A 16,748-nucleotide genomic window follows, 5' to 3' on the forward strand; every position below is an offset into this window, starting at 1 on the left:
CTTGCCTTGCCTTGCTTTGCCTCTTGCCTTGCCTTGCCTTGACTCTTGCCTTCCCTTGCCTAGCCTCATGCCTTTCCTCTTGCCTCCTTACCTTGCCTCTTGCTTTTCCTTGCCTTGCCTCTTCCCTTACCTTGCCTGTTGCCTTGCCTTGTCTTGCCTTTCCTTGCCTCTTGCCTTGCCTTGCCTTTTTCCTTGCCTTTTTCCTCGCCTTGCCTTGCCTTGCCTCTTGCCTTGCCTTGCCTTGCTTCTTGCCTTGCCTTGCCTTTTTCCTTGCCTTTTCCTCGCCTTGCCTTGCTTGCCTTGCCTCTTGCCTTGCCTTGCCTCTTGCCTTGCCTTGCCTTGCCTTGTGTCCTGCCTTGCCTCTTTCCTTGCGTTGCCCTCCCTTTTCTTGCCTTTTCCTTTTCTTGCCTTGCCTCTTGCCTTGTCTTGCTGTGCCTCTTGCCTTGCCTTGCCTCTTTCCTTTCCTTGCCTTGCCTCTTGCCTTGCCTTGCCTCTTGCCTTGCCTCTTGCCTTGCCTTGCCTTGCCTCTTCCCTTGCCTTGCCTTGCCTTGCCTTGCCTGTTGCCTTGCCTTGCCTTGCCTCTTCCCTTGCCTTGCTTGCCTTGCCTCTTGCCTTGCTTGCCTTGCCTCTTGCCTTGCTTGCCTTGCCTCTTACCTTGCCTCTTGACTTGCCTTGCCTTGCCTTGCCTTGCCTTGCCTTGCCTTTTGCCTTGCCTTTCCTTGCCTTGCCTCTTCCCTTGCCTTGTTTTGACTCTTGCCTTGCCTTGCTTAGCCTTGCCTTTTCCCTTGCCTTTCCTTGCCTTGCTTTTTGCCTTGCCTTGCCGTGTCTTTTGCCTTGCCTTGCCTTGCTTTGCCTTGCCTTGTCTTTCCTTTTGCCTTGCCTTGCTTTCTCTTTTGGCTTGCCTTGCCTCTTGCCTCTTGTCTTTCCCTGCCTTGCCTCTTGCATGGCCTTGTGTTTCCTCTTGCCTTTCTTGCCTTGCCTCTTCCCTTGCCTTGCCTCTTGCCTTGCCTTGCCTCTTCCCTTGCCTTGCCTCTTGCCGTGCCTTGCCTCTTGCCTAACCTTGCTTTGCCTCTTGTCCTGCCTTGCCTCTTGCCTATTTCCTTGCCTTTCCTCTTGCCTTGCCTTGCCTTGCCTCTTGCCTTGCCTTGCTTTGCCTCTTGCCTTGCCTTGCCTTGACTCTTGCCTTCCCTTGCCTAGCCTCATGCCTTTCCTCTTGCCTCCTTACCTTGCCTCTTGCTTTTCCTTGCCTTGCCTCTTCCCTTACCTTGCCTGTTGCCTTGCCTTGCCTTGCCTTGCCTTGCCTTGCCTCTTGCCTTGCCTTGCCTTTTTCCTTGCCTTGCCTTGCCTTGCCTCTTGCCTTGCCTTGCCTTGTGTCCTGCCTTGCCTCTTTCCTTGCGTTGCCCTCCCTTTTCTTGCCTTTTCCTTTTCTTGCCTTGCCTCTTGCCTTGTCTTGCTGTGCCTCTTGCCTTGCCTTGCCTCTTTCCTTTCCTTGCCTAGCCTCTTGCCTTGCCTCTTTCCTTACCTTGCCTTGCCTCTTGCCCTGTCTTGCTGTGCCTCTTGCCTTGCCTTGCCTCTTGCCTCTTGCCTTGCCTTGCCTTGCCTTGCTTCTTGCCTTGCCTTACCTCTTGCCTTGCCTTCCTTCTTGCATTGCATTGCCTTGCTTCTTGCGTTGCCTTCCTTATCTTTTGCATTGCCTTGCTTTGCCTTGCCTTTTGCCTTGCCTTGCCTTTCCTTTTGCTTTCCCTTGCCTTGCTTTGACTTTTCAATTACCTTGCCTCTTCCCTTGCCTTGCCTTGCCTTGCCTCTTGCCTTGCCTTCCCTCTTGCATTGCATTGCCTTGCCTCTTGCCTTGCCTTCCTTGTCTTGTGCATTGCCTTGCCTTTCCTTTTGCCTTCCCTTGCCTTGCTTTGACTTTTGAATTACCTTGCCTTGCCTTGCCTGTTGCCTTGCCTTGCCTTGACCTGCCTCTTCTCTTGCCTTGCCTTGACTCTTGTCCTCCCTTGCCTAGCCTCATGCCTTGCCTCTTGCCTTGCCTTGCCTGTTACCTTGCCTTGCCTTGCCTTGTCTTGCCTTGCCTTCTCTTGCCTCTTGCCTTGCCTTGCCTCTTGCTTACCTTGCCTTGTATCTTGCCTTGTCTTGCCGTGCCTCTTGCCTTGCCTTGCCTTGCCTCTTTCCTTGTCTTGCCTTGCCTTGCCTTGCCTTCCCTCTTGGCTTGCCTTGCCTTGACTCTTGCCTTCTCTTGCCTAGGCTCATGCCTTGCCTCTTGCCTTCCTTACCTTGCCTCTTGCCTTGCCTTGCCTTGCCTCTTGCCTTGTCTTGCCGTGCCTCCTGCCTTGCCTTGCCTCTTTAGTTGCCTGGCCTTGAGTCTTGCTTTCCCTTGCCTAGCCTCATCCCTTGCCTCTTGCCCTCCTTACCTTGCCTCTTGCTTTGCCTTGCCTTGCCTCTTCCCTTGCCTTGCTTGCCTTGCCTCTTGCTTTGCTTGCCTTGCCTCTTGCCTTGCTTGCCTTGCCTCTTGCCTTGCCTCTTGCCTTGCCTTGCCTTGCCTTTTGCCTTGCCTTTTCCCTTGCCTTGCCTTGCTTCCCCTTTTTCCTTTCCTTTCCTTTTGCCTTTCCTTGCCTTTCCTTTTGCCTTGCCTTGCCTTTTGCCTTGCCTTGCCTTGCCTCTTGCCTTGCCTTGCTTGCCTCTTGCCTTGGCTTGCCTTGCCTCTTACCTTTCCTTGCCTTGCCTCTTGCCTTCCCTTGCCTTGCCTCTTGCCTTGCCTTGCTTTGCCTCTTGCCTTGCCTTGCCTTGACTCTTGCCTTCCTTACCTTGCTTCTTGCTTTGCCTTGCCTTGCTCCTTGCCTTGCCTTGCCTGTTGCCTTTCCTTGCCTTGCCTGTTGACTTGCCTTGCCTTGCCTTGCCTCTTGCCTTACCTTGCCTTGCCTCTTGCCTTGTCTTGCCGTGCCTCCTGCCTTGCCTTGCCTCTTTAGTTGCCTTGCCTTGAGTCTTGCTTTCCCTTGCCTAGCCTCATCCCTTGCCTCTTTCCCTCCTTACCTTGCCTCTTGCTTTGCCTTGCCTTGCCTCTTCCCTTGCCTTGCCTTGCCTTGCCTTGCCTGTTGCCTTGCCTTGCCTTATCTCTTGCCTTCCCTTGCCTTGCCTCTTGCCTTCCCTTGCCTTGCCGCTTGCCTTGCCGCTTGCCTTGCCTTCCTTTGCCTCTTGCCTTCCTTTTCCTTGCCTCTTGCCTTGCCTTGCCTCTTGCCTTGCCTTGCCTTGCCTCTTGCCTTGCTTGCCTTGCCTCTTGCCTTGTCTTGCCTGGCTCTTGCGTTACCTCTTGCCTTCCTTGCCTTGCCTCTTGCCTTGCCTTGCCTTGCCTCTTGCCTTGCCTTGCCTTGCCTCTTCCCTTTCCTTGCCTTGACTCTTGTCTTCCCTTGCCTACCCTCATGCCTTGCCTCTTGCCTTCCTTACCTTGCCTCTTGCTTTGCCTTGCCTTGCCTTGCTTTGACTTTTGCCTTGCCTTGCCTTGCTTTCCTTTTTGGCTTGCCTTACCTCTTGCCTCTTGCCTTGCTTTGCCTCTTGCCTTGCCTTGCCTCTTGCCTGGCCTTGCCTTGCCTCTTGCCCTGCCTTGCTTGCCTCTTGCTTTTGCTTGCCTTGCCTCTTATCTTTCCTTTCCTTGCCTCTTGCCTTCCATTGCCTTGCCTCTTACCTTGCCTTGCCTTGCCTTGCCTTTTGCCTTCCCTTGCCTCTTGCCTAGCTTTGCTATGCCTCTTGCCTTGCCTTGCCTTGGCTCTTGCTTTGCCTCTTGCCTTGCCTCGCCTTGCCTTGTGCATTGCCTTTACTTGTCATGCCTTTTGCCTTGCCTTGCCTTGCCTTGCCTCTTGACTTGCCTTGCCTTGCCTTGCCTCTTGCCTTGCCTTGCCTCTAGCCTTGCCTTGCCTCTTGCCTTCCCTTCCCTTGCCTCTTGCCTTGCCTTGCCTCTTGCCTAGCTTTGCTATGCCTCTTGCCTTGCCTTGCCTTGGCTCTTGCTTTGCCTTGCTTTGCCTCGCTTTGCCTCTTGCCTTTCCTCGCCTCGCCTTGCCTTTTGCATTGCCTTTACTTGCCATGCCTTTTGCCGTGCCTTGCCTTGCTTTCCATCTTGCCTTGCCTTGCCTTGCTTCTTGCCTTGCCTTGCCTCTTGCCTTGCCTTCCCTCTTGCCTTTCCTTGCCTTGCATTTTGCCTCGCCTTGCCTCTTCCCTTGCCTTGCTTTGACTCTTGCCTTGCCTTGCTTTGCCTTGCCTTTTCCCTTGCCTTTCCTTGCCTTGCTTTTTGCCTTGCCTTGCCGTGCCTTTTGCCTTGCCTTGCCTTGCTTTGCCTTGCCTTGTCTTTCCTTTTGCCTTGCCTTGCTTTCCCTTTTGGCTTGCCTTGCCTCTTGCCTCTTGTCTTGCCTTGCCTTGCCTCTTGCATGGCCTTGTGTTGCTTCTTGCCTTTCTTGCCTTGCCTCTTGCCTTGCCTTGCCTCTTGCCTAACCTTGCTTTGCCTCTTGTCCTGCCTTGCCTCTTGCCAATTTCCTTGCCTTTCCTCTTGCCTTGCCTTGCCTTGCCTCTTGCCTTGCCTTGCCTTGCCTCTTGCCTTGCCTTGCTTTGCCTCTTGCCTTGCCTTGCCTTGACTCTTGCCTTCCCTTGCCTAGCCTCATGCCTTTCCTCTTGCCTCCTTACCTTGCCTCTTGCTTTTCCTTGCCTTGCCTCTTCCCTTACCTTGCCTGTTGCCTTGCCTTGTCTTGCCTTGCCTTGCCTCTTGCCTTGTCTTGCCTGGCTCTTGCGTTGCCTCTTGCCTTCCTTGCCTTGCCTCTTGCCTTGCCTTGCCTTGCCTCTTGCCTTGCCTTGCCTTGCCTCTTCCCTTTCCTTGCCTTGACTCTTGTCTTCCCTTGCCTACCCTCATGCCTTGCCTCTTGCCTTCCTTACCTTGCCTCTTGCTTTGCCTTGCCTTGCCTTGCTTTGACTTTTGCCTTGCCTTGCCTTGCTTTCCTTTTTGGCTTGCCTTACCTCTTGCCTCTTGCCTTGCTTTGCCTCTTGCCTTGCCTTGCCTCTTGCCTGGCCTTGCCTTGCCTCTTGCCCTGCCTTGCTTGCCTCTTGCTTTTGCTTGCCTTGCCTCTTATCTTTCCTTTCCTTGCCTCTTGCCTTCCATTGCCTTGCCTTGCCTTGCCTTTTGCCTTCCCTTGCCTCTTGCCTAGCTTTGCTATGCCTCTTGCCTTGCCTTGCCTTGGCTCTTGCTTTGCCTCTTGCCTTGCCTCGCCTTGCCTTGTGCATTGCCTTTACTTGTCATGCCTTTTGCCTTGCCTTGCCTTGCCTTGCCTCTTGACTTGCCTTGCCTTGCCTTGCCTCTTGCCTTGCCTTGCCTCTAGCCTTGCCTTGCCTCTTGCCTTCCCTTCCCTTGCCTCTTGCCTTGCCTTGCCTCTTGCCTAGCTTTGCTATGCCTCTTGCCTTGCCTTGCCTTGGCTCTTGCTTTGCCTTGCTTTGCCTCGCTTTGCCTCTTGCCTTTCCTCGCCTCGCCTTGCCTTTTGCATTGCCTTTACTTGCCATGCCTTTTGCCGTGCCTTGCCTTGCTTTCCATCTTGCCTTGCCTTGCCTTGCTTCTTGCCTTGCCTTGCCTCTTGCCTTGCCTTCCCTCTTGCCTTTCCTTGCCTTGCATTTTGCCTCGCCTTGCCTCTTCCCTTGCCTTGCTTTGACTCTTGCCTTGCCTTGCTTTGCCTTGCCTTTTCCCTTGCCTTGCTTTTTGCCTTGCCTTGCCGTGCCTTTTGCCTTGCCTTGCCTTGCTTTGCCTTGCCTTGTCTTTCCTTTTGCCTTGCCTTGCTTTCCCTTTTGGCTTGCCTTGCCTCTTGCCTCTTGTCTTGCCTTGCCTTGCCTCTTGCATGGCCTTGTGTTGCTTCTTGCCTTTCTTGCCTTGCCTCTTCCCTTGCCTTGCCTCTTGCCTTGCCTTGCCTCTTGCCTAACCTTGCTTTGCCTCTTGTCCTGCCTTGCCTCTTGCCTATTTCCTTGCCTTTCCTCTTGCCTTGCCTTGCCTTGCCTCTTGCCTTGCCTTGCTTTGCCTCTTGCCTTGCCTTGCCTTGACTCTTGCCTTCCCTTGCCTAGCCTCATGCCTTTCCTCTTGCCTCCTTACCTTGCCTCTTGCTTTTCCTTGCCTTGCCTCTTCCCTTACCTTGCCTGTTGCCTTGCCTTGTCTTGCCTTGCCTTGCCTCTTGCCTTGCCTTGCCTTTTTCCTTGCCTTTTTCCTCGCCTTGCCTTGCCTTGCCTCTTGCCTTGCCTTGCCTCTTGCCTTGCCTTGCCTTGCGTCTTGCGTTGCCTTGCCTTCCCTCTTGCATTGCATTGCCTTGCTTTGCTTTGCCTTTTGCCTTGATTTGCCTTTCCTTTTGCCTTCCCTTACCTTGCTTTGACTTTTCAATTACCTTGCCTCTTCCCTTGCCTTGCCTTGCCACTTGCCTTGCCTTGCCTTGCCTCTTGCCTTGCCTTCCCTCTTGCATTGCATTGCCTTGCCTCTTGCCTTGCCTTCCTTGTCTTGTGCATTGCCTTGCCTTTCCTTTTGCCTTCCCTTGCCTTGCTTTGACTTTTGAATTACCTTGCCTTGCCTTGCCTGTTGCCTTGCCTTGCCTTGCCTGTTGCCTTGCCTTGCCTCTTCTCTTGCCTTGCCTTGACTCTTCTCTTCCCTTGCCTAGCCTCATGCCTTGCCTCTTGCCTTGCCTTGCCTGTTACCTTGCCTTGCCTTGCCTTGTCTTGCTTTGCCTTCCCTTGCCTCTTGCCTTGCCTTGCCTCTTGCTTACCTTGCCTTGTATCTTGCCTTGTCTTGCCGTTCCTCTTGCCTTGCCTTGCCTCTTTCCTTGCCTTGCCTTGCCTTGCCTTGCCTTGCCTTGCCTTGCCTCGCCTCGCCTCGCCTCTTGGCTTCCCTTGTCTTGACTCTTGCCTTCCCTTGCCTAGGCTCATGCCTTGCCTCTTGCCTTCCTTACCTTGCTTCTTGCTTTGCCTTGCCTTGCTCCTTGCCTTGCCTTGCCTGTTGCCTTTCCTTGCCTTGCCTGTTGACTTGCCTTGCCTTGCCTTGCCTCTTGCCTTACCTTGCCTTGCCTCTTGCCTCTTGCCTTGTCTTGCTGTGCCTCCTGCCTTGCCTTGCCTCTTTAGTTGCCTTGCTTTGAGTCTTGCTTTCCCTTGCCTAGCCTCATCCCTTGCCTCTTGCCCTCCTTACCTTGCCTCTTGCTTTGCCTTGCCTTGCCTCTTCCTTTGCCTTGCCTTGAGTGTTGCCTTGCCTTGCCTTATCTCTTGCCTTCCCTTGCCTTGCCTCTTGCCTTCCCTTGCCTTGCCGCTTGCCTTCCCGCTTGCCTTGCCTTGCTTTGCCTCTTGCTTTCCTTTTCCTTGCCTCTTGCCTTGCCTTGCCTCTTGCCTTGCCTTGCCTCTTGCCTTGCCTTGCCTTGCCTCTTGCCTTGCCTTGCCTCTTGCCGTGCCTTGCCTCTTGCCTAACCGTGCTTTGCCTCTTGTCCTGCCTTGCCTCTTGCCTATTTCCTTGCCTTTCCTCTTGCCTTGCCTTGCCTTTTTCCTTGCCTTTTCCTCGCCTTGCCTTGCCTTGCCTCTTGCCTTGCCTTGCCTCTTGCCTTGCCTTGCCTTGCCTTGTGTCCTGCCTTGCCTCTTTCCTTGCGTTGCCCTCCCTTTTCTTGCCTTTTCCTTTTCTTGCCTTGCCTCTTGCCTTGTCTTGCTGTGCCTCTTGCCTTGCCTTGCCTCTTTCCTTTCCTTGCCTTGCCTCTTGCCTTGCCTTGCCTCTTGCCTTGCCTCTTGCCTTGCCTTGCCTTGCCTCTTCCCTTGCCTTGCCTTGCCTTGCCTTGCCTGTTGCCTTGCCTTGCCTTGCCTCTTCCCTTGCCTTGCTTGCCTTGCCTCTTGCCTTGCTTGCCTTGCCTCTTGCCTTGCTTGCCTTGCCTCTTACCTTGCCTCTTGCCTTGCCTTGCCTTGCCTTGCCTTGCCTTGCCTTTTGCCTTGCCTTTCCTTGCCTTGCCTCTTCCCTTGCCTTGTTTTGACTCTTGCCTTGCCTTGCTTAGCCTTGCCTTTTCCCTTGCCTTTCCTTGCCTTGCTTTTTGCCTTGCCTTGCCGTGTCTTTTGCCTTGCCTTGCCTTGCTTTGCCTTGCCTTGTCTTTCCTTTTGCCTTGCCTTGCTTTCTCTTTTGGCTTGCCTTGCCTCTTGCCTCTTGTCTTTCCCTGCCTTGCCTCTTGCATGGCCTTGTGTTTCCTCTTGCCTTTCTTGCCTTGCCTCTTCCCTTGCCTTGCCTCTTGCCTTGCCTTGCCTCTTCCCTTGCCTTGCCTCTTGCCGTGCCTTGCCTCTTGCCTAACCTTGCTTTGCCTCTTGTCCTGCCTTGCCTCTTGCCTATTTCCTTGCCTTTCCTCTTGCCTTGCCTTGCCTTGCCTCTTGCCTTGCCTTGCTTTGCCTCTTGCCTTGCCTTGCCTTGACTCTTGCCTTCCCTTGCCTAGCCTCATGCCTTTCCTCTTGCCTCCTTACCTTGCCTCTTGCTTTTCCTTGCCTTGCCTCTTCCCTTACCTTGCCTGTTGCCTTGCCTTGCCTTGCCTTGCCTTGCCTCTTGCCTTGCCTTGCCTTTTTCCTTGCCTTTTTCCTTGCCTTGCCTTGCCTTGCCTCTTGCCTTGCCTTGCCTTGTGTCCTGCCTTGCCTCTTTCCTTGCGTTGCCCTCCCTTTTCTTGCCTTTTCCTTTTCTTGCCTTGCCTCTTGCCTTGTCTTGCTGTGCCTCTTGCCTTGCCTTGCCTCTTTCCTTTCCTTGCCTAGCCTCTTGCCTTGCCTCTTTCCTTACCTTGCCTTGCCTCTTGCCCTGTCTTGCTGTGCCTCTTGCCTTGCCTTGCCTCTTGCCTCTTGCCTTGCCTTGCCTTGCCTTGCTTCTTGCCTTGCCTTACCTCTTGCCTTGCCTTCCTTCTTGCATTGCATTGCCTTGCTTCTTGCGTTGCCTTCCTTATCTTTTGCATTGCCTTGCTTTGCCTTGCCTTTTGCCTTGCCTTGCCTTTCCTTTTGCTTTCCCTTGCCTTGCTTTGACTTTTCAATTACCTTGCCTCTTCCCTTGCCTTGCCTTGCCTTGCCTCTTGCCTTGCCTTCCCTCTTGCATTGCATTGCCTTGCCTCTTGCCTTGCCTTCCTTGTCTTGTGCATTGCCTTGCCTTTCCTTTTGCCTTCCCTTGCCTTGCTTTGACTTTTGAATTACCTTGCCTTGCCTTGCCTGTTGCCTTGCCTTGCCTTGACCTGCCTCTTCTCTTGCCTTGCCTTGACTCTTGTCCTCCCTTGCCTAGCCTCATGCCTTGCCTCTTGCCTTGCCTTGCCTGTTACCTTGCCTTGCCTTGCCTTGTCTTGCCTTGCCTTCTCTTGCCTCTTGCCTTGCCTTGCCTCTTGCTTACCTTGCCTTGTATCTTGCCTTGTCTTGCCGTGCCTCTTGCCTTGCCTTGCCTTGCCTCTTTCCTTGTCTTGCCTTGCCTTGCCTTGCCTTCCCTCTTGGCTTGCCTTGCCTTGACTCTTGCCTTCTCTTGCCTAGGCTCATGCCTTGCCTCTTGCCTTCCTTACCTTGCCTCTTGCCTTGCCTTGCCTTGCCTCTTGCCTTGTCTTGCCGTGCCTCCTGCCTTGCCTTGCCTCTTTAGTTGCCTGGCCTTGAGTCTTGCTTTCCCTTGCCTAGCCTCATCCCTTGCCTCTTGCCCTCCTTACCTTGCCTCTTGCTTTGCCTTGCCTTGCCTCTTCCCTTGCCTTGCTTGCCTTGCCTCTTGCTTTGCTTGCCTTGCCTCTTGCCTTGCTTGCCTTGCCTCTTGCCTTGCCTCTTGCCTTGCCTTTTGCCTTGCCTTTTCCCTTGCCTTGCCTTGCTTCCCCTTTTTCCTTTCCTTTCCTTTTGCCTTTCCTTGCCTTTCCTTTTGCCTTGCCTTGCCTTTTGCCTTGCCTTGCCTTGCCTCTTGCCTTGCCTTGCTTGCCTCTTGCCTTGGCTTGCCTTGCCTCTTACCTTTCCTTGCCTTGCCTCTTGCCTTCCCTTGCCTTGCCTCTTGCCTTGCCTTGCTTTGCCTCTTGCCTTGCCTTGCCTTGACTCTTGCCTTCCTTACCTTGCTTCTTGCTTTGCCTTGCCTTGCTCCTTGCCTTGCCTTGCCTGTTGCCTTTCCTTGCCTTGCCTGTTGACTTGCCTTGCCTTGCCTTGCCTCTTGCCTTACCTTGCCTTGCCTCTTGCCTTGTCTTGCCGTGCCTCCTGCCTTGCCTTGCCTCTTTAGTTGCCTTGCCTTGAGTCTTGCTTTCCCTTGCCTAGCCTCATCCCTTGCCTCTTTCCCTCCTTACCTTGCCTCTTGCTTTGCCTTGCCTTGCCTCTTCCCTTGCCTTGCCTTGCCTTGCCTTGCCTGTTGCCTTGCCTTGCCTTATCTCTTGCCTTCCCTTGCCTTGCCTCTTGCCTTCCCTTGCCTTGCCGCTTGCCTTGCCGCTTGCCTTGCCTTCCTTTGCCTCTTGCCTTCCTTTTCCTTGCCTCTTGCCTTGCCTTGCCTCTTGCCTTGCCTTGCCTTGCCTCTTGCCTTGCTTGCCTTGCCTCTTGCCTTGTCTTGCCTGGCTCTTGCGTTACCTCTTGCCTTCCTTGCCTTGCCTCTTGCCTTGCCTTGCCTTGCCTCTTGCCTTGCCTTGCCTTGCCTCTTCCCTTTCCTTGCCTTGACTCTTGTCTTCCCTTGCCTACCCTCATGCCTTGCCTCTTGCCTTCCTTACCTTGCCTCTTGCTTTGCCTTGCCTTGCCTTGCTTTGACTTTTGCCTTGCCTTGCCTTGCTTTCCTTTTTGGCTTGCCTTACCTCTTGCCTCTTGCCTTGCTTTGCCTCTTGCCTTGCCTTGCCTCTTGCCTGGCCTTGCCTTGCCTCTTGCCCTGCCTTGCTTGCCTCTTGCTTTTGCTTGCCTTGCCTCTTATCTTTCCTTTCCTTGCCTCTTGCCTTCCATTGCCTTGCCTCTTACCTTGCCTTGCCTTGCCTTGCCTTTTGCCTTCCCTTGCCTAGCCTCATGCCTTTCCTCTTGCCTCCTTACCTTGCCTCTTGCTTTTCCTTGCCTTGCCTCTTCCCTTACCTTGCCTGTTGCCTTGCCTTGCCTTGCCTTGCCTTGCCTCTTGCCTTGCCTTGCCTTTTTCCTTGCCTTTTTCCTTGCCTTGCCTTGCCTTGCCTCTTGCCTTGCCTTGCCTTGTGTCCTGCCTTGCCTCTTTCCTTGCGTTGCCCTCCCTTTTCTTGCCTTTTCCTTTTCTTGCCTTGCCTCTTGCCTTGTCTTGCTGTGCCTCTTGCCTTGCCTTGCCTCTTTCCTTTCCTTGCCTAGCCTCTTGCCTTGCCTCTTTCCTTACCTTGCCTTGCCTCTTGCCCTGTCTTGCTGTGCCTCTTGCCTTGCCTTGCCTCTTGCCTCTTGCCTTGCCTTGCCTTGCCTTGCTTCTTGCCTTGCCTTACCTCTTGCCTTGCCTTCCTTCTTGCATTGCATTGCCTTGCTTCTTGCGTTGCCTTCCTTATCTTTTGCATTGCCTTGCTTTGCCTTGCCTTTTGCCTTGCCTTGCCTTTCCTTTTGCCTTCCCTTGCCTTGCTTTGACTTTTCAATTACCTTGCCTCTTCCCTTGCCTTGCCTTGCCTTGCCTCTTGCCTTGCCTTCCCTCTTGCATTGCATTGCCTTGCCTCTTGCCTTGCCTTCCTTGTCTTGTGCATTGCCTTGCCTTTCCTTTTGCCTTCCCTTGCCTTGCTTTGACTTTTGAATTACCTTGCCTTGCCTTGCCTGTTGCCTTGCCTTGCCTTGACCTGCCTCTTCTCTTGCCTTGCCTTGACTCTTGTCCTCCCTTGCCTAGCCTCATGCCTTGCCTCTTGCCTTGCCTTGCCTGTTACCTTGCCTTGCCTTGCCTTGTCTTGCCTTGCCTTCTCTTGCCTCTTGCCTTGCCTTGCCTCTTGCTTACCTTGCCTTGTATCTTGCCTTGTCTTGCCGTGCCTCTTGCCTTGCCTTGCCTTGCCTCTTTCCTTGTCTTGCCTTTTACCTTGCCTTGCCTTGCCTCTGGCCTTGCCTTGCCTTGACTCTTGTCTTCCCTTGCCTAGCCTCATGCCTTTCCTCTTGCCTCCTTACCTTGCCTCTTGCTTTTCCTTGCCTTGCCTCTTCCCTTACCTTGCCTGTTGCCTTGCCTTGTCTTGCCTTGCCTTGCCTCTTGCCTTGCCTTGCCTTTTTCCTTGCCTTTTTCCTTGCCTTGCCTTGCCTTGCCTCTTGCCTTGCCTTGCCTTGTGTCCTGCCTTGCCTCTTTCCTTGCGTTGCCCTCCCTTTTCTTGCCTTTTCCTTTTCTTGCCTTGCCTCTTGCCTTGTCTTGCTGTGCCTCTTGCCTTGCCTTGCCTCTTTCCTTTCCTTGCCTAGCCTCTTGCCTTGCCTCTTTCCTTACCTTGCCTTGCCTCTTGCCCTGTCTTGCTGTGCCTCTTGCCTTGCCTTGCCTCTTGCCTCTTGCCTTGCCTTGCCTTGCCTTGCTTCTTGCCTTGCCTTACCTCTTGCCTTGCCTTCCTTCTTGCATTGCATTGCCTTGCTTCTTGCGTTGCCTTCCTTATCTTTTGCATTGCCTTGCTTTGCCTTGCCTTTTGCCTTGCCTTGCCTTTCCTTTTGCCTTCCCTTGCCTTGCTTTGACTTTTCAATTACCTTGCCTCTTCCCTTGCCTTGCCTTGCCTTGCCTCTTGCCTTGCCTTCCCTCTTGCATTGCATTGCCTTGCCTCTTGCCTTGCCTTCCTTGTCTTGTGCATTGCCTTGCCTTTCCTTTTGCCTTCCCTTGCCTTGCTTTGACTTTTGAATTACCTTGCCTTGCCTTGCCTGTTGCCTTGCCTTGCCTTGACCTGCCTCTTCTCTTGCCTTGCCTTGACTCTTGTCCTCCCTTGCCTAGCCTCATGCCTTGCCTCTTGCCTTGCCTTGCCTGTTACCTTGCCTTGCCTTGTCTTGCCTTGCCTTCTCTTGCCTCTTGCCTTGCCTTGCCTCTTGCTTACCTTGCCTTGTATCTTGCCTTGTCTTGCCGTGCCTCTTGCCTTGCCTTGCCTTGCCTCTTTCCTTGTCTTGCCTTGCCTTGCCTTGCCTTCCCTCTTGGCTTGCCTTGCCTTGACTCTTGCCTTCTCTTGCCTAGGCTCATGCCTTGCCTCTTGCCTTCCTTACCTTGCCTCTTGCCTTGCCTTGCCTTGCCTCTTGCCTTGTCTTGCCGTGCCTCCTGCCTTGCCTTGCCTCTTTAGTTGCCTGGCCTTGAGTCTTGCTTTCCCTTGCCTAGCCTCATCCCTTGCCTCTTGCCCTCCTTACCTTGCCTCTTGCTTTGCCTTGCCTTGCTTGCCTTGCCTCTTGCTTTGCTTGCCTTGCCTCTTGCCTTGCTTGCCTTGCCTCTTGCCTTGCCTCTTGCCTTGCCTTGCCTTGCCTTTTGCCTTGCCTTTTCCCTTGCCTTGCCTTGCTTCCCCTTTTTCCTTTCCTTTCCTTTTGCCTTTCCTTGCCTTTCCTTTTGCCTTGCCTTGCCTTTTGCCTTGCCTTGCCATGCCTCTTGCCTTGCCTTGCCTCTTTCGTTGCCTTGCCTTGACTCTTGCCTTCCCTTGCCTAGCCTCATGCCTTGCCTCTTGCCTCCTTACCTTGCCTCTTGCTTTGCCGTGCCTTGCCTCTTCCCTTACCTTGCCTCTTGCCTTGCCTTGCCTCTTGCCTTGCCTTGCCTTACCTCTTGCCTTGCCTTGCCTTCCCTCTTGCATTGCATTGCCTTGCTTCTTGCATTGCCTTCCTTGTCTTTTGCATTGCCTTGCTTTGCCTTGCCTTTTGTCTTGCCCTGCCTTTCCTTTTGCCTTCCCTTGCCTTGCTTTGACTTTTGAATTACCTTGCCTCTTCCCTTGCCTTGCCTTGCCTTGCCTCTTGCCTTGCCTTCCCTCTTGCATTGCATTGCCTTGCCTCTTGCCTTGCCTTCCTTGTCTTGTGCATTGCCTTGCCTTTCCTTTTGCCTTCCCTTGCCTTGCTTTGACTTTTGAATTTCCTTGCCTTGCCTTGCCTTGCCTGTTGCCTTGCCTTGCCTCTTCTCTTGCCTTGCCCTGACTCTTGTCTTCCCTTGCCTAGCCTCATGCCTTGCCTCTTGCCTTGCCTTGCCTGTTACCTTTCCTTGCCTTGCCTTGCCTTGCCTTGCCTTGCCTTGTCTTGCCTTGCCTTCCCTTGCCTCTTGCCTTGCCTTGCCTCTTGCTTACCTTGCCTTGTATCTTGCCTTGTCTTGCCGTTCCTCTTACCTTGCCTTGCCTCTTTCCTTGTCTTGCCTTGCCTTGCCTCGCCTCTTGGCTTGCCTTGTCTTGCCTCTTGCCTTGCCTTGCCCTGCTTCTTGCCTTGCCTTGTCTTTTGCCTTGCCTTGGCTTTCCTTTTGCTTTGCCTTGCCTCTTGCCTTGCTTCTTGCCTTGCCTCTTGCTTTGCATTGCCTTCCCTTGACTTGCCTTTGCCTTGGCTTGCCTTGCTTCTTGCCTTGCCTTGCCTCTTGCCTTGCCTTGCTTTGCGTCTTGCCTTGCTTCACCTTGCTTTTTGCATTGCCGTGACTTTCCATGCCTTTTGCCTTGCCTTGCCTTGCCTTGCCTTGCCTTGCCTTGCCTCTTGCCTTGGCTTGCCTTGCCTTTTGCCATGCCTTGCCTCTTGCCTTGCCTCTTGCCTGGCTTTGCCTTGCCTTGCCTCTTGCCTTGCCTTGCTTGCCTCTTGCCTTGGCTTGCCTTGCCTCTTACCTTTCCTTGCCTTGCCTCTTGCCTTCCCTTGCCTTGCCTCTTGCCTTGCCTTGCTTTGCCTCTTGCCTTCCCTTGATTTGCCTCTTGCCTTACCTGTGCTTGTCTTTTGCATTGCCTTTACTTGCCACGCCTTTTGCCTTGCCTTGCCTCTTGCCTTGCCTTGCCTCTTCCCTTGCCTTGCCTCTTGCCTTGCCTTGCCTCTTCCCTTGCCTTGCCTCTTGCCGTGCCTTGCCTCTTGCCTAACCTTGCTTTGCCTCTTGTCCTGCCTTGCCTCTTGCCTATTTCCTTGCCTTTCCTCTTGCCTTGCCTTGCCTTGCCTTGCCTCTTGCCTTGCCTTGCTTTGCCTCTTGCCTTGCCTTGCCTTGACTCTTGCCTTCCCTTGCCTAGCCTCATGCCTTTCCTCTTGCCTCCTTACCTTGCCTCTTGCTTTTCCTTGCCTTGCCTCTTCCCTTACCTTGCCTGTTGCCTTGCCTTGTCTTGCCTTGCCTTGCCTCTTGCCTTGCCTTGCCTTTTTCCTTGCCTTTTTCCTTGCCTTGCCTTGCCTTGCCTCTTGCCTTGCCTTGCCTTGTGTCCTGCCTTGCCTCTTTCCTTGCGTTGCCCTCCCTTTTCTTGCCTTTTCCTTTTCTTGCCTTGCCTCTTGCCTTGTCTTGCTGTGCCTCTTGCCTTGCCTTGCCTCTTTCCTTTCCTTGCCTAGCCTCTTGCCTTGCCTCTTTCCTTACCTTGCCTTGCCTCTTGCCCTGTCTTGCTGTGCCTCTTGCCTTGCCTTGCCTCTTGCCTCTTGCCTTGCCTTGCCTTGCCTTGCTTCTTGCCTTGCCTTACCTCTTGCCTTGCCTTCCTTCTTGCATTGCATTGCCTTGCTTCTTGCGTTGCCTTCCTTATCTTTTGCATTGCCTTGCTTTGCCTTGCCTTTTGCCTTGCCTTGCCTTTCCTTTTGCCTTCCCTTGCCTTGCTTTGACTTTTCAATTACCTTGCCTCTTCCCTTGCCTTGCCTTGCCTTGCCTCTTGCCTTGCCTTCCCTCTTGCATTGCATTGCCTTGCCTCTTGCCTTGCCTTCCTTGTCTTGTGCATTGCCTTGCCTTTCCTTTTGCCTTCCCTTGCCTTGCTTTGACTTTTGAATTACCTTGCCTTGCCTTGCCTGTTGCCTTGCCTTGCCTTGACCTGCCTCTTCTCTTGCCTTGCCTTGACTCTTGTCCTCCCTTGCCTAGCCTCATGCCTTGCCTCTTGCCTTGCCTTGCCTGTTACCTTGCCTTGCCTTGTCTTGCCTTGCCTTCTCTTGCCTCTTGCCTTGCCTTGCCTCTTGCTTACCTTGCCTTGTATCTTGCCTTGTCTTGCCGTGCCTCTTGCCTTGCCTTGCCTTGCCTCTTTCCTTGTCTTGCCTTGCCTTGCCTTGCCTTCCCTCTTGGCTTGCCTTGCCTTGACTCTTGCCTTCTCTTGCCTAGGCTCATGCCTTGCCTCTTGCCTTCCTTACCTTGCCTCTTGCCTTGCCTTGCCTTGCCTCTTGCCTTGTCTTGCCGTGCCTCCTGCCTTGCCTTGCCTCTTTAGTTGCCTGGCCTTGAGTCTTGCTTTCCCTTGCCTAGCCTCATCCCTTGCCTCTTGCCCTCCTTACCTTGCCTCTTGCTTTGCCTTGCCTTGCTTGCCTTGCCTCTTGCTTTGCTTGCCTTGCCTCTTGCCTTGCTTGCCTTGCCTCTTGCCTTGCCTCTTGCCTTGCCTTGCCTTGCCTTTTGCCTTGCCTTTTCCCTTGCCTTGCCTTGCTTCCCCTTTTTCCTTTCCTTTCCTTTTGCCTTTCCTTGCCTTTCCTTTTGCCTTGCCTTGCCTTTTGCCTTGCCTTGCCATGCCTCTTGCCTTGCCTTGCCTCTTTCGTTGCCTTGCCTTGACTCTTGCCTTCCCTTGCCTAGCCTCATGCCTTGCCTCTTGCCTCCTTACCTTGCCTCTTGCTTTGCCGTGCCTTGCCTCTTCCCTTACCTTGCCTCTTGCCTTGCCTTGCCTCTTGCCTTGCCTTGCCTTGCCTTACCTCTTGCCTTGCCTTGCCTTCCCTCTTGCATTGCATTGCCTTGCTTCTTGCATTGC

Source organism: Loxodonta africana, chromosome X (genome assembly GCF_030014295.1).
Source record: "Loxodonta africana isolate mLoxAfr1 chromosome X, mLoxAfr1.hap2, whole genome shotgun sequence".
Taxonomy (NCBI): domain Eukaryota; kingdom Metazoa; phylum Chordata; class Mammalia; order Proboscidea; family Elephantidae; genus Loxodonta; species Loxodonta africana.